At 36.6% G+C, this 17,410-nt stretch overlaps 1 long non-coding RNA gene across 1 annotated transcript; it reads left to right on the top strand.

The window, feature by feature from the left end:
* Positions 1 to 3,509: 3,509 nt before the first annotated feature.
* On the top strand, positions 3,510 to 12,755 carry LOC130145189 (uncharacterized). Its single transcript, XR_008820402.1, has 2 exons — positions 3,510 to 12,498; positions 12,558 to 12,755. It is a non-coding gene; the product is annotated as an uncharacterized LOC130145189 (long non-coding RNA).
* The last annotated feature ends 4,655 nt before the right edge of the window (positions 12,756 to 17,410 follow it).

Raw genomic sequence — 17,410 nt, 5'->3', positions numbered from 1 at the left:
CTGTGCTGTGATTGTATCCTATTTTACAAGGGAGCAAGGTGGATGTCACAGAGTGTTGTACTGAAATTGTGGAGTTCTGAATTAGTTCAGTAACACAGAGGAACATTTTTAGACACATACTCACATCTAAATATATAGATATATCCTGACTAGCAGCCAGGAGCCACTTGGTACAAAATTTTTCTGAAGAATATTTGAAGTGTGAAGTCACCAGCAGCTCTCAGTTGCTGGTCCGATCTTATACTGTGTAAAAGACTGACACTACCATAGCCCAGGTTCAGCTCTGTGACCCAACGCTTAGTTTGGTGTAGCTGTGCTATCAGGAGATCAAAATTATTCCTCTCACAAAAAAAGTAAAAAGGTGCCTTTACATTAGATCATAATTATTCTTATTTTCTGAAGTTCTGTGAGCATCAAGCAGCTTTACACTTATAGTAATATTTTGGCAGAGCCCAAATAGTTACCTGTTTTCATCTTTCTGTTTTCAAATGCTTTGTTCTATTCCTTCCTGGAATATTTGGGGTTTTATTATTTTAACTGGTGAGCTTCACAGCATATCTAAAAACACTAAACAAGCTAGTCTATATGGAATTTTGCGACACAAGAAAATGTGTCCCAAAAACTTCCCAGCAAATGCCAAAAAATATAGCTCTCCCAGTGTATCAGGAATGAGACAACTCAAATATTTTTCACTGTCAGTGGCAATATAGCAAAGCTTAACAACAGTGTTTCAGAAAAGCTATGAAGTGTTCTATAGCTGAAAACCGCTGTCTTAAATATTACCTAAACTTCTCATGCTGCACAGTTTATACGCTGCTAGTATACTCTGCATTTGAGAACTTACAGGGCTTTATATTAAATTTGATTTTAAAATCTACTTGCTTTTACCCATCTGGCAGAAAACTTTTTTTTAATATACTCTGAATCTATATATATTCAATTTCAGAACATTTTATATATAACACTTCCTCCAAATAGAAGATTTTTGTAACACTGCCCTTTGCTGAGTACAGAATGATCTCTTTAGGGGTTTAAAATCCAACAAAAGTCACCGACTGTTTAGAAGGAATCCAGTGCTTGTGACAGCAAATACATGCAGACTGGCAAAGCAGGAACAGAATGTCCCGTGATAGCTGCTCCACGGTGATTGATTCTTTATAGTCTCTTTTCCCATTAAACTTGAAGTTAAAATAAAACCTTGACTTTAATATGAACCTTTCTTGCTTATTTTTTACAGTGTTGCCTATTCTTTTTTTTTTAAAACTACTGGTGTCTAACTCACTATAGCTTTTCTAATTATATTTCCAGATCAAAATACATGTTAAGCAAATTTTAGTGAAAAACCAAGGTGGAAAACGTATAAAGTGACATCTAAAAGATCACTATATGAATCTGTTGTTTTGACGTAGACAAAAAGTGTTACAGCGTCAAAATTTACACATAACTGGAAAAATGATCAGGTACAGACTCAGACATTTTATATGAAAACCAAAGAGTAATATCTTTGTTTCACAGTCCGTGTGTCTAAGACCCTAATGAGGAGAAACAACTAAATAGATATTTTTGAAAAAAGACTGAGGATAAAGTGTATTAGATATATATTTAGGAAATGCAGAGAAAAAAAATACAGATAAGTATCAGGCCCATCAGTGATTCTCAAGGTGCTTGACAATAGAAGAAGTATTATTATTCCCATTTCAAACATGTAGAAATGGAGATACAGAAGGTGGTAAGGCTGGGAAAAAGGCCAGATGCAAACCAGCTAGGAACAGCTTACAACTTTGAGAAGTATTGTATAATTTCCTGTTCAGCATTACTGTCTTTTGCAGCAAAAAAGTTAAGAAGCGAATGAAAGAAGAGGGGTTAATCAGCAGGCAATAATTTTTAAAGTGCAAGTGGAGGGAAAAGTATAATCATAAGAATTCTTGAAGATACAGAAATTTTGCATTTAAATTTAGCTACTTGTCAGAAATCTTTTAAGAGAGAAGACATTGACTCTTCAAACCAATATCAACACTATATTCTGTAACTTCTTCCCTAAGGACTATGTGCTGTCAAGTTAACATTTGAATTGGACTGATAAGACATTCCAATGTTTCTTTTTAATATTTGGTTCATATATTCAGGTAGAACACATAGCAGTAAGAAAGTACAATGCACCAAAAGCCACACAATGGCAGATAGTTGATTTTGGTGCAGTGTCTACCTGGGTTTCCACTGCTGTTGCACATTATAATGATACTATGTGAGGTCATTACTCAGCATATGAGAGGTGAGAGCAAGCCTCCTACATTCAGAAACAATTGCTTTTATTACTTTCACAAAATTTCTGTTGAATAAATGTTTTACAATTAAATATCAAAATACTTCTAAAATGATGCAGAATAAAGCAAAGAGACAAGACCTTACCCACACTCACACTTTATGTAAAAATAAGTAATTTTTTGTGGTTGAAATCTGCAGAAAGCAAGAATTATCAACTTATCAAGGGAAGAGAGAAACTGGTAACTGAATTTTATGTGCTTGTTTGTTACAGTTGTGACAAGATCCTTATAAAATAGTAACAATTGTCATGCTGGAAACTAGAATGGGATTTCTGAAGTTTTTCTACTTCTTGTAATTTTGGGTCCAAGGTGTCTCACAGAAATAAATAAGTGTAAAGGAGTATCATGGCTTCTTTGCATTTTCCATTTTTATATACCTTCAGATAAAGATACATCCTGTTGGGCTCCAAGTAGGACATCTGGCATGTGCACAGATGTGAATATGTAAGTTTTAGTGCATTGGTATTCTTCAAAATAGGCATGCCTTCAGTAGATCTTCATAATTCCCTTTTCTGTTAGCTGCTGTTCTATCTCTTCAGGAAAAGCTGTGGAAATGTGAAATGATCTATGACTACTCAAGTTAAATTACAACTTAATTTTTGAACAAGGCTTTTGTTTGTTTTCCAGGGGAATAGAAAGTAAGTTTTGCTTTGCTTATTTTCTTTTGGTGTGTACTGGGTTTGGCTGGGATAAGGCTAAATTTCTTCACAGCAGCCAGTATGGTTCTGTGTTTTAAATCTCTTACCAAATCAGAGTTGATAGCACAGGGATGTTGCGGAGCAGTGTTTGCACAGCATCAAGGCCTTCAATCCTCATGCTGCTCCCACAGCAAGTAGGCTGAGGATGAGATAAAGGTTAGAAGGAGGTGAGATAAAAGTTAGGAGGGGATACAGCTGGGACAGTTGGCTGAAACTGACCAAAAACTATTGCTGAAAAGTGACGCTAAGCAATAAATGTTGGTAGGGGAGGGAGGGGGAAGTTCTTCCAAGGCAGCCGTTTCTTGTGGAATGGCTGGGCATCTGTCTGCTGGTGGCAAGTGATTGCTTTTGGAATCACTTTTTTTCCTTTTCCTTCCTTCCCACCCCCACCCCCCCCACCCCCCCACCCCGCCCCCTTTTCACTTACTAATCTGCCATTATTGTGACCCATGAATCTCTTGAGGGTGTGTGTTTGTTTGCTTGTTTGCTTGTTTGCTTTTCCCCTCACTTTGCTCTTCTGATTCTCTCCCACATTCTGCCAAGGACAAGTGACCAAGTGGCTGGGTGAAAGCTGACCTGCCAGCCAGGGTCAGCCCACCACAGGATGATAGAATAGGTCCTCCAGAAAAGGTTTTCCACCTTTGGAATATAGCTATTTTAAAAGAAACACAAAACTAATCATGGACTGCATTTTCAGGGAATGCCACAGCAAGTAAAAGAGCTGTTATTCACAGGTATGGACTGTTATTTGTATGAAGTTATTCATTTGTATAGACTGAAATGATACAAAAAACCCCAAAGGTATCACCTTAACAGATTTAAGGCAGTGAAACTGACTTTGCAATATCTGCCCTTAGCTGTGATACTTATAAAGTTTACATCTTTATATTGTTTAATCTAACCTAGTGGAAATTAATAATATAGTACCGTAAAAAAATACCGTGAGGGAAAACTTTCCAAAGATACAGGGAAAGTAAAAAGATGATAACTATACACTTAGCAGCCCATGTTTCCTCATCTTATTCTATTTTATAGGCTAGGGAGCTTGATTAAATCTCCATTAAAACAACTGAAATTTGCCATAGAGGTCTTCATTTACTTATTTATTAATAATATAGCACTGTCAGTGAGCATAAGGTGACCTAATTGTTCTGAACAATTCATAGTCACTTTCCCAAAGAGATTATGTTCTCAACTTGTACTGTATCGAAATAAAAACCTGTATAATGTGTATGTTCTTACAGAGAAGTTCTTTATATAAGATTGTCTGAAAACAAGGCCCAATGGTGGATGGACAGTTTTGGGTGTGGATTAATGCACTAGTTTTCCTTTCAGAAACGTGATGGGCCACAGTTTTGGCCACAGCTGAAAACGTGTCTGATGTCCTCAGCTTTATTCTTGGTGTAGATATGCATATGGCTGAAGGCAATCTATAGTTACCTCTTTGGGCCTGATGTGTGCCATGGGAATTCTACAGTTCTGTAGAAGAGATTGCAGTGACTATGAAAGACAGAATCCTGCAGTATGTTGTTTGGGAATGTTTTTTTCATTTAGAAAAGTTTGCAAAGTATCTTCTTTTCCACCGGTTCTGAGTGTCTGAAGAGCTAAATACACATAATTCCTTTTTCAATGTTTTTGTCAGACTGTCAGATTACATTACCAAATGAAAAATTGACTCCTGTGTAAAACCAGTGACAGCATAATTTCAGCTTTGTGTTTTAGGGTGAGAACTCTACAGAACAGGGCAGAAACGTAGTTACAGAAATAATTTCATGGTACAATACTGGTGGGCTTTCAAATGAAGCTTTTTGAATGTCATAATCTAGTGTAGATTTGTAAAAATAGATTTAATACAGATGAGAATATGTTTACGTTAGCTCAGCTCTCTTGCCTGAACAATATATGTTGATGTATGGTTTGTTTTTTAACTTGTCATAGTTCTGAAATTATAGATGTGCAATGTTATGCTGAGTTGCACTGATAGCTACGTTTATGCTCAGTGCCACATTCAGAGACACCTGAGAGCATTGCAGGAGACGACGTCATAGGTTTTAACAATGGCAAGAATGTGCAGATCAGGAACATCTGAGCTGAAAAGGGGCTGCTTTCATCTTTGTGGTTCAGGTGCATATCTTCATCACAGTTGTTAACGGTGCCTCAGATATGACACCAATCTGAGAGGCTGGTTGTCTCTTGAGCATTCAGCACAGCGTGCTTAGCTATATCCGCTCACACTTGATTTTGTCTTTCTGTCCAACTAGAAAAATTCTAGTTGGCTGGTTCAGCAGAGCGAATGCTCGGTGCAGAGGTTTGTTTTTCAATAGCTTCTTTTTCCTAAGAAAAGCCAAAACGATATTGGCTTCATCTGTTTTCCCATTTAAGTTAAATGTCTGGTTGTTCTACCATTTCAGGCCTCAATGTCTTTTCAGTAAGGTTGATTGTTCTTTCAGACAGCTCTAGGTATGACAGGTGTCTTTTAGTAATGGATAAAAATGTGTGAACTACTTCCAGCAATGGGAACCAGACAGATACGGTAACTTCTGACAAGATATGACAACGTACAACATATCATCTGTCCCTTGTGCTCAAGGTACTGTAAAAATCCGTATACAGACAGATAGAAAAGTCAACTACTTTGCAATATCTGCCTGTGTGCAGACAGTTGGTAAATACAGTGTGATTTGAAATACATTAGTGGTCAAAGAAGGCTGGCCTATCATATATTTATTGTAGGTTAGAATGTGTAGAGAGATAGCTGGGAGTTTGATAGTGGATAGCCATGATAGTTTGCATCATTATGCAAACTTGTTTGTATATCAGTGAAGACTAGTAATTTTTTTATGTATGAGCTTTGCTGTGTGAATCTAATGTGATCGCTGCATTATAATTCCACAAAGACTGGAAAAAAATCTCATGTTGTTGAATAGTTTATAAAAAATATTGTAAACTGAATTGCATGTCAGGTTTGTATATGAATGAATGAATCCTAAAAGCCACAGTGATGATTTATTTTACTTTTTCCAGTGCTGATTGTTTATCAACTTTTGTTATTTTTTCAACACTAATTAGTATTTGTAAAGTAGTGCTATATATGAACTTGCAAAACATATTGCTTCCTGTACAAAATCAGAATATACATACGTGTATAAATAAAAATTATTAGAATATTTTCAGAACTAAAATATATTAATGCTGTCCATGAATTTTAACAATTTTTGTGTTCTGCATTCACTGTAAAACTATTCAGAAGAGCGAGCTGAAAAACTATTCATATGAATACACTTTCATGAAAACTTCTCCTTAAATTGCAACTGAACAGATATGAAATTAAGACACACTTGATTTTATGTTTAGAGGAAAATAAAACAAAAATCCCTCTTCAAAGTCTTCAGAACCGGCATTTCACACCCTTTCCCTAAGAACTGGTTTACTCTCTGATTTATTTCATATTAGTTGGCAAATTATTCTCAAATTGCAGTGTTTGATGCAGTTGACTTGCTATAGTAAGTAAATAAATAAAGCTCCCTACTTTGTTACTAGAGCTATTTAAAATATAATAATGCAGGCAATGATTCTCAGGATTTAGCCTGACTAGGAAATCATTTGGAAACAGTGGTATTTTTTTTCTCTGATGGTCTATTTACTATTATGTAGGGTGGAGAATGAGGTCTTCATTTGGATAGTTCAGTGTTCAGTGTTCTGATCCAAAAAGGCATAGTTAGTTTGAACTGTTTATTCAATTTATATTGAAGTGCTTTCTTTACTACAAAGGGCTAAACCACTTATGACTCAGGAGATAATTAAAAATATTTGGGGTATTTCGGTACACCATGTTTGCATTGGCTGATGAGTCTCAAAAAAATTAAAACAGTTTATATAGAAGTAGCTCATTTTAACTCACTGAAGAAAGATTTATTTTGCTTTTCCTCTTCTTTTCTAAACAAACATACAAATACAAGCCAGACCTTGAAGATCAGACAAAAGTCTAAAAAATAATCACATTTCCCTAAAGAATATTTGTTTACTAATTTTTATTTTTAAATATGGAGTTCGTTTCTTAAAAAGTAGGCATAGAAAGTAAAAGTTTGTTTGGAGATACTTCAGAAAGATGTGCAAAGGAGCCTTTTAAATGTAATCTGTGTTGAAAAGATACTCTATCGTACTTTTGTCTATCATGCTATCTAACTGCATTCAGTTCATTCAGTCTTCGTATCTGTTATAATAGTATGTCTCAGAAGAAATTCAAGCCATCTACTCTTTTTTTCATGTATTCTTAATGGAATGAAAAAGAGGAACAAAAACTACAATGAAAAGTAGTTTGAAATTGTGTTTTGGAATACAGGTTTTCCTAGAACATGTTAAGACGTAGGATTCCACCACATCTAATTAATTCAACTTTGCTTTGTATGCAGCATATCCATGCTCTGCCTTTTATGCTTTTTAAATCTCATGAAGTATCTACAACAAAATATTTGCAGATGATCTTATGGGCTGTGTTTTACTCTGCTTTCAGTGTGGATCCTATTAAATCCTCAGAGCAGACACTAGCAGTTGCACTTGAACAAAAGCATTTCCCATTTATTTTTCTGCTTCTGTGCATAACACCAACTCTTCACTTACTATATTAAGTCTGTTTAGCTTTTAACTCAAAGTCTGTCATTCTGTTCTAGTTAATGAAAAGGCTTATTGATGTGTTAATCGTATAAAATGTTTGCCTCCTTTTTAAAAGTGTAGTTGCACAGATGTGTTAGGTTGGTGGCTCTTCAAGACATAAAGAGTAGTCTGTGGTTCAAGGAGGAATGGTGTGTCGTAAGCAGGAAAGTGTGGTTTTAATTAGTGTAACCATAACTCCAACCACAGGACCAATAATTAAATCAGTATGGTCCAATTGCTATTTCAATCAGATTCAGATTTTATAGTCTGCTGTCTAATACTGTAGCAGTCTTACTTCTTTTAATCATTTAAATTGCATCTTATAAGCAAAATCCTATTTTCACCATTTATGACAGCACTGCAGAAAGGTTTGGTGTTGTAAAGCAGGATACAAAGGGCTGTGTCTTACACAATCTTTAAGTCTGTAATGCAGCACTACTTGCCAAGGCAGACTTTAGGTGGGGCAGCAACAAGACCAGCAGGACACTGGCCAGTGATGCAGAAACTGGAATTACTCAGCAGGATGTATTTTTCCAGCTGTTCAGTAATTTCTGTTTAAAATCACATATGCGTGCATGCATGTGGGCACACACACACACATACAGCCCATTGATGCCGCCTGCCCGTGCAGCACCACGTGGACACCCATGAACTGGGCACTTGCTCTGACCACTCAATCTGTTGGCCCTGACTGGGAGCCCAGCCCCTACAGATGTAACCACTCCAGCACGGGCCCAGCCTGCTGCACCATGCCTGACATCCAGGGATATCTCCTGTCCCACACTGAGAGGCTATTGTTTAGGTGAACTTTGGAAAAGATCTGCTTATATTCTGTCCAAAAATTATAACTGAGTTATTCTGCAAATGAAACTGGCTTGGTTTACCTTTGAACAGTCTCCTTATATTTGTGTGGAATCCAAGAGTTACTTTGCTATGGTTGAGATTATAGTCTTAGTAGTGACTTAGGATAATATTTCATTCCTAAGGTTCTGATGTTGTTCCTGATATGTATACTTCCCTTATTCCATATACAAATCACCACCTCAACATTTTTATGTGACCTTTTGAGAGCTATTTGAGTTTCATTGTGTTGAAATCCACCACATTTCTGATAGGAAAAAACCAAACCAAAACAAAAAAACTCCAAAAGAAACGCTAAATGGAAAGCTGGAGAGAGAAAATTCTGTGGCAGCATATTTTTCCTTCCTGAAAATTAGGCACACACAACAATGAAAAAAAAATTAACGAAATCTTTATTTCCCTCTTAGTGTAATTACTTCCTCTATAACCATCATGACAGTATTAAACCTATTAAATGTAATGCTGATAGCTGGAAAATAGATGATTCAAGGCACTGTGCAGCAAATACCATACAGCTTTAATTTTTGCATAATGCTTCATTTATCAACAGTGCCTTGAGGACTTTTCCTGTGCTGAACTCAATTTTTCTGTTGCATAAGATGAATTAGTTTTCCTACTGGTCAAAACTGTAATATTTTGAAGAAAGAGGTTAGTAGTATAGGATCAGCATGTTTTCTCAATAATGATACCTCTTGCTTGAATGAGTTACAGGTATTTCCCATTTACATATTAATTTCTAAATAAATAATTAGAATATGAGTGCCAATATGAGACCAAATGTGTTGACAATGAGAGACATTAAAAATGGGGGATTTCAGCTATTGATTTTATCACATAGAGATTATATTCCCTAAGGTACAGGTAAACCTCCGTGCAATTTCAGGAATATTGTTGGACTAATGTATTACAATAACTTGAAAAAAAAGTAAATAAATACAGTGCTCTTAACATCAAAAGACTACATTTTTAATGAGGATTAAGATATATTTTTGTTTACATTTTATGTAGGTAAAGGAAACCTTAATTAAAAAGTAAGTGCTAATTATTTTTTTTAAAGGCAAACCAGAAACTCCATGGAAAATAATGAAGATGGAATTACCTATTTCAAATTGGACAAGTTATTTTTAGGCAGAATGGACTTCCCATCTTTGAGCCTAGGCTAGAAGTGTATTTGTGAAAGAACAGATAGATGTGTCCTTCATAACTATTATAACAGAATAAATAAGTGGTTGCTACTGTCAAATTATAAGTTTTAATTATTAGGCTGGACCTTAATAATGGTAAGTCAATGTTTAAGTCTTTGTTGTGCACAAAAGCAGCTTCACTAATGAAACACAAACAAATCACCCATGTATTCCAAATGTTTTTAAAATAAAGATTGAAGTGAGAATAAAGACAGCCTATAAAAAAAAGCCTTGAAAATGTGGAAAGCATAGATAGAGCTTATCAAGGTAAAACCAATCATATTAAAAGTTTCACTTCATCTGGCCAATAGAAATTGTAAAAAAAAAATAAATGCATTTTTCTCTTTGTGATGCACCTGTCATGTTGATAATCAGAGCTGTGTAACTCTTTTGCAGGTAAGACAGACCATTGTCATGTCCAAGTGCACAAAGTACGTGAAACAGTTCCTGAGACATAGATACTGCTGTCCCGTTTTGGATTTAATATCAGTGCAGTATTAAATTGTCTTCAGTTCCCTACACTTCTTATTTTCATATAGGCACACAGCATTTCTCAAACACAGAAACTCAGAATTCCATCTCTCTGGGGCCACCTTTAGACACAGGTAAAGTAGCTGTTATGGGTGTCTGGACCTGCTAAATTAAAACCATAACCTTCCTATTTCCCTCCCAGCCAAAGACAAAGAATTGGGCTGGTGAGGGCAACATCAGAAGTGTGCTGGGAACCAATACAGACCAGAGCAATATCAGGTGCCCAGGGCAGCCCAGGAGACATTGCTGCCACTGCTGTCCTACTGCCTGTTCTCCAAAGTCGAGTAGTGCCTTTTGCTGTATTTCTCCAAGCTATATGGCTAGTGCTTGCTAGTATGTAGCAGTCCTTAAATGAATTATGAATAAAATGGAAACGATTTTACTAATCTTTTGGATTTTGAGACTGTAGGTTGAAACTAGGTTGCATTTTCAGACTGTTCCATGCAGTTATGAAAGCTAAGGCTAATACATGTGTCTATGTACTTCTGTGTCTTTATAAGTATGTACGTTTGTGCACAAATTGGTGACCCCGACATGATCCGTTTAAGGATCTGATGTGATGGGTTTATGAACCGCCAGGCTGAGTGGCAGGCTGCGAGTCCCACAGAACATTGAATGAGCTGCTGAAAGGAAGCAGGAATTGAAAAAAAAGTCCCTCTGGAATTAAGAGGTGAGCTGTGGGAAACTTGGGAATCAGGTGTTCTTCCCCTATGAGAGACGTATATGGACTCATGAAGGGTCTTCTAGTCAGATCCGGGAGTCCGTGCCTCAGTCTTCTCAAATGGTGACCCCTATGGTGGTGTTCCAAAGCCTTGGAAGAATAAGGACAGAACTGATCGATAAAAAAGACAGCTCGTGGAAGAGGGCTGCATTCCAGAGGAGACGTCTTGGCTGAACTATCGTCTTGCTGGCTGGATCAGGCGGACAACCTGCATCAAGACAGGTGAGCAGCCAAGAAACTTTAGAGACTTTGAAAGAAATGAAAGTGTGTTCATACAGCAGCCAATTGTATGATGCTGTCGCGGAGGGGAACTCCATGTCGGGAATGCATTTAGCACCTTGGTGGCAAATTCTGACTATTCTTTGCCAAGTGTGGACTAATTATACTAACGGTGCTAAACCAGAGGAAGCTGTAAATTCCACCGACAGCGTGACTCTTCTCAACACACCGTCAGCAGTGACGATTCCGTCCACACCTCCTCTGCCCCCAAAGCTTCTGTCACTGATTGCAGTGACCCTCACAACACAGGACCAAGCATGGGAACAGGACAACTCGGACAATGATTCCATTGACACTGATAAACCTTTTGATCCAGGTCCTATAGATCTGGAAAAGGAGCTAAGACCTTTCCCCCACCCCCTTGTCTCTCCTGATGCATTGATTGTATTTTTGGGGAGGGTGAAAGGGGGTCTGAGGGATTGGTGGCAGGAATGCAAGTGGGAAACGCTTAAGGGAGGGGTTTTGGGAGTCGCTATGGCATAATAGGTTAGTGATAAATAGCTATGTAATTACATGAATGATTTTTGCCCTGAGCCTGGTGGTGCATACAGCTGTGGTTTGTGTCCAGGCTCAGAGATGTAAATATGGGCTTCTCTGTTATGACTTTTTGACTGAACCAGTTCTTGTTTGGTGTGCCCTTCCACCTATGTATAATGTTAATCCAAAAGAAGTTGATATTGTTTATTGTCTTTCTGTAGATGCTAGTGTAGTAGGAGGCTATGATGGGAACGTATTGCAGCGGTTCTTCTCTTATAAATCATCTTGTTTGGTAGGCAGTTCAGAATGTGAGTCAAAATTGCCACTGCTTTTTGTTGTTGGTTCAAGGACACGGCTGTGAGGATTTTGATGGTATGTGCTGCGTGGATTTTAGGTGCCCCATTGCAGCAACATGTTACCAAAATCTGAGAAAATGTCAGCCTTTTTGGCATCCATTCACTCAATTGACAGTATTGTTTGTTTGCTGTTACCTTGGCTGCTGTCATGTTTGCAAGGGCCCTGCAGAACACGGCAAACCTGGTACTAGCTGTTCAAAAACAAAAAGGGGAAATTGTAAAAATGTACAGAACAGAGACAGTGGGTTGTTTTGACATTGATAATATGTCTTAGTTGCTTTTTTTATTTGTTCTATTACAAAAACTAATGACTCGTTCGGTTTCAAAGGTTCTTTGCGTGCAACAGGAAGGGGGAGATGCAGGAGCGGGCTGGAAACTAGGACCATGCGTGGCAATCAGTTAGCTGAGGGGAATGTGCTCCAGTGTGTATAGGCACATCAATTAACATGATGAGTCATGCTGAGAGAGCATAGGGGAGTGGGGGACGGATGGCGCCAAGTATGGCACCAAGTAAAGATAACACCTTGCTGCTGATTGATGGTAGTTAACCACCAATCGGGGACTGCCTAGTATGCAATGCTTAGCTCAAAAGAACTAATCTGTTTAGAATGCGCAACTTCTGAAAGTATATATATCCATGTTTTTATACAATAAATTGACATTTGCTTGCATCAAGCTGCGTCCTGTCTCTCCATCGCAGCACTTTTGCTTGGCATTCTCAGATAATTACTGGTTACCAGGAGCTGTCCTTTTAATTAGGCATGTAGCACTACAAGATTCATAACAAAATTATATGCTTTAGCATTTTCAAGCATCATAGGGAAATAGTCCATAAATAAGAGCTTGCTGCCACATACTGTAGACATTGCATTACAGGGATTTTCACTAGGTATTTACTAGAGGTCTTTTAAGATTCATCTTAATAGCAAGGTGTAACATTGATCCAACAGAGACATCCTGAGAGCTAATAGACTCTTTATAGGCAGACTGTACCTATTAATTTATAGTGAAGGTAATTTCTATCCTCACATTGAATAGAAAGCAGCTGGGACAAAGGAGAAGAAAAGCTTTTGATAGCCACTGCCCGCCTTCCTGCCAAAATTATCTCATGCTTTGTAGATCCTCTCTCTAAAACAGATCATTGAGCAATTACCTGGTTCTGCTTACACTTTCAACACCTTCTAAAGGCACTACAATCTTCTCAGAATGAGACCCCATGCACAAAGGTGAGCAGTGTTCTTGTGCATTCAGGGCTAATCAGAGAGTAAAGAAAAAGTCAAATTCCTGTGCATCAATTAATACCACTTCAAGTTAAAGGTGATTTTCTTTCAGTATTTCCACTTTATGGTATGCACACTGGCTCCCATTCAGCTAAACATTTATGCTAGACCAGGTTATTACTTTGAACAGAGAAAAAAGATTTGAAATCAGAAGCTCCTGCAGATTAGGAAGCAGCTGTGTTCCTTCAGTGGCCATCAGGCCTTTTTTGCTTCAGCAGTACTATGTTGATCTCTTTTTTTTCCCTCTTTCTGTTGAAGATTTATCCCACTTAATGTTAGATGTTGAAAAGAAACACCTTTATCAGGAGAGAAATTAGCCTAGGCTCTTGAATGCAAATAATGAAAAATAAGTACATCCTTGCTTTGACTGTAAAGGGAACCCAAGGCTGCTTTTCTCCCAAGTTAGATAACTCCTTCAATAAAGCTTCCCATCCTACACACACACGCCCACGCCCGCGCACGCACGCACGCACACACACAAACACACTCTCTCTCTCTCAGGGAACTTCTGCCCTTGAAAACACTTATCTCCAAAATCAATAATAATTGCTAATAACAGATTGGAAGGAATTATTACAACAAAAGGAAATTTACTCATATTCAGACAAACTACTACAGAAAAAACATAATATCCAAGTGTTCTTATGTTACTGTGCCTGTGAGGCTATTGTACCTGTTATGCTCTTTACTTAATCACCTTTCTCTTTGCCTTCTGCTCAATACATTTCCCAATACTGTTAGTTTCTTCTTTCTTCATTCCATCACTAAATCATATCCAGTTTATTGGGGAAAAAAGGAAAGGAAAAAAAAAAGAAAAAGATTAATTGTGTGCTCCTAATATTTACCAACCATTTTTGCATGACTTCAGAAGGAAAATCTGGGACTTACTATCTCAAGGAAGCAAGTTTCTGATATTTCCTCCTGCCAAAGCTTATAGATGCGGTTAATTATTTGCTCAGAGACATATTTAAAAGAATGGAGCTACTACCACAAAGTTAGAAACATGCATAAGACTTAGCAGGCTCAGGGCCTAATTAAATATGTATATTTTCTCTCTTCTCATTTAGTTGCAATAAAGAAAACTGGAGAATTTTAAAATATTGTACATGGCTTGTCTTATTGCATTTCTACTGTGATGGTGCAATTTTAATCAACCTAGCGATGTATATTAATAATGTTAATGGAACATGTTATTATATTACTATCTTTTACAATTAACCTAATTTTTAGGATTCTGGTATTGCATAAGTATGAGAAAATATAAACTTAAACACCTCAATTAATAAAACAGTATCAGATAACATTTAAATATTACTAGTATGGAAATAAGCAAAGACTGTTGCCATAAAAGTAGTGAAATACATTACTATTTCACTCTTTCAATTTTTTTAAAAAAATAATAGAAAATGATCAGGGAATGATGAGGATTTCTGAGTGAGCCCTGTTACTAGGACAATATTTTTTTCAGAGGTATTTGGCTAGAAATGTTAGGGTGTTATATGAGTAGGTTACTAGTAAGTAACTGAGGTAAGAATGGTCATTTATTTTCAATAGCATCTTTCACATGAAAGCTAACTTAGAGGTTTTAGAATGATTTACCTTTAACTGAAGGTAAATTCTGTGTGAGTGCCATCCTGAAGTTATTTGCCTTGTCTTTTCCCCATAGCAAAAGCTATTAGCTCTGATAGGATAGGTATTATGGAAAAGAAAATTTAAGTCAGCAGAGCAGTAGTTGTTGGAACATTGTGAAGAAAAAAGTATAATATTCTCTTGTGAAAACAAAACAAGTCCTCCATTTCTAGAATTTACCACTTGTCATTATTCTGTGAGTTCAAACTCTCACTAGATACCTTTACAATACTTCAAAAATATTAATATCTTTTGTACTTGTTGACAGATTAGTTTCTTATCTGTTTTAAAAGCTAAAATGGCAGAATATTTGTGAATGCTATTATTCATCTCTTGATGATGACAGGTTTCTTACAAATCAAAAGAAAGTTAACAGGAGACAGAGAAGCTCACTAAAAGGTTTGTTTGGCGCCTTTTTTTTTTTTTTTTTTTTTTTTTTTAAGGGGGGGAGGGGTGTCCTGGAGAAATAAGATAATATATCATATTTAGCTGGTTCTAATTTGAGAGATCATTCTAGGAGCAACTCAGTAAAACCCAAAATTATATTAAAGGGTGGAAAACATTATTTAGATTAATATCTTTCTTTCCATTTTTGCTTGCTGTAGAATCATATTAGATGTTTATACAATATTCACAGAAATATAAAGAAAAATATTGGAAATAACAATAAATTCATCACTAAGAAGACTAGGAATATAACATTTCTCAAAACATAAATTACTGGGCTTTAATAGGCTACCTTCAGAAGGCTGTATTGGAGATAAGCAATCTGAAGTGAGAAATGTGTTGAGTAGGAATGTTTATGAAATTTCTTGAGGAAATAAATGATAATCCATTTGTTTCATGTAGTGTTCAAGAACTGAACCACACAAATTTTTCATAATGTCTCGAGTCTCAAGAGGATTTCTAAACTAAATCCCGTAGAGGAACAGTATACTCAGGATGACTCATGCTGTCAATATGAGATCATATAACGGCAAGCAGAATCGGGGAAATGCACAATGGCTTGCACAGAAAGAGGGAAGTTTTTATTTTGTTCACTTTCCCTGACACATTAGAAAATAAAACGACCACCATCACCACCCACCCCCCTTCATCTTTCATTGATAAAGGGAATTTCTGGCTTAAATTCAAAAATTAAGAAAGATGAATTAAAGTGGATCTTAGGTCAGCTGTTCAATCAACCCAACAGGCTATTTCCAGCATGATCAGAAGACAATGTGTTTTTCTCTACAAAAGCTGTGTTTGAGGTATGAGAGTGTCTCACCTAATTTTACAAATACACTGTGCAAATATCTGCCTCTGAAACCATCATCCTAGTCTCATTTTATAAACAGTAGATAAACCAATATATATTCTAGGAGTGAGCTCTCAATCATTAGGATAGGAAAAAATATTTCTGCTCCTCATAATTTGTATGGTTACACTACAGTATAATATGCCAATTAATGGTAGATGATTCACTTTTGCAGGGTCTTCTTAAAAGCCAGCGGAAGCCTGAAAAACTGTCTTGTTATAGGGCAGGTGAAATCCCCTCAGTAAGTTGCTGGTTAAGTGTTTAGAAAGAAAACTAGAGGAGAAGCAGACAAATGCAGAAAGGCAACCAAGTTGGAGGGAATAATTTAGTGAAGGTGAAGCCATAGAAATTGTGAGTTCTCAAGACACAACAAAAGGCTCCTGAAAAGATAAAAAATATGGTCAGAAACAGATGAGAGTATATTCAATGGTTCAAATCTTGCATGAGATTTTCTAATTTTTTCTTTCATGAGAAAGCAATGCATGGGAAAGCAATTTGTGGTATATTCCATAAATACACATATGACATGATATACACTATAGGAAAGGCAAAGTAGATGCCCTACTGAAGAAGTGGAATTATATGATAAATTAAATGCTGAGCTCAATAAAATATTAATAAATAGTAGAGTACCTGTTTACTTAAACTGCAATATGGATTGTATCAAGCATTAAAAAGAAAAACTTAGAATATGGATCGTATCAACATCATGCTGTCCATCCAAGGTGGAATTGGCACTGTGACCAGCTAAGGGCTATGGTAGATTCAGTGTAATGAGGGCAGAAATCACTGCCTTTCTGAAACCTACTGGTAGCCTAGAACAACACTGTAATGAAAAAGCAGATTATTTAGTCACAGTGCCTTCTGGAGAAACTATCCAGAAAACACACAAACAAAAGGAAAATAAAATATTTATTTCTTGGGCATGCACAGGACATGGTTCAAAACTGACTGTTGCAGTCACTAATAACAATAATCTAATCATATTTACAGTAAAAACTACCCTAAAAAAAAGTTTCTCCCAGTAACTCTCCCAGTGATTTCACTTCAAAATCAGTATAATACCAAAAGAAAACCCAGGCAACCTTTTTTGTTTGGTTGGATGTTTTTTCATTTGTTT

The sequence above is a fragment of the Falco biarmicus genome, chromosome 2 (assembly GCF_023638135.1).
Source record: "Falco biarmicus isolate bFalBia1 chromosome 2, bFalBia1.pri, whole genome shotgun sequence".
Lineage (NCBI taxonomy): Eukaryota > Metazoa > Chordata > Aves > Falconiformes > Falconidae > Falco > Falco biarmicus.
This window is presented reverse-complemented; position numbering and strand designations above follow the sequence as displayed.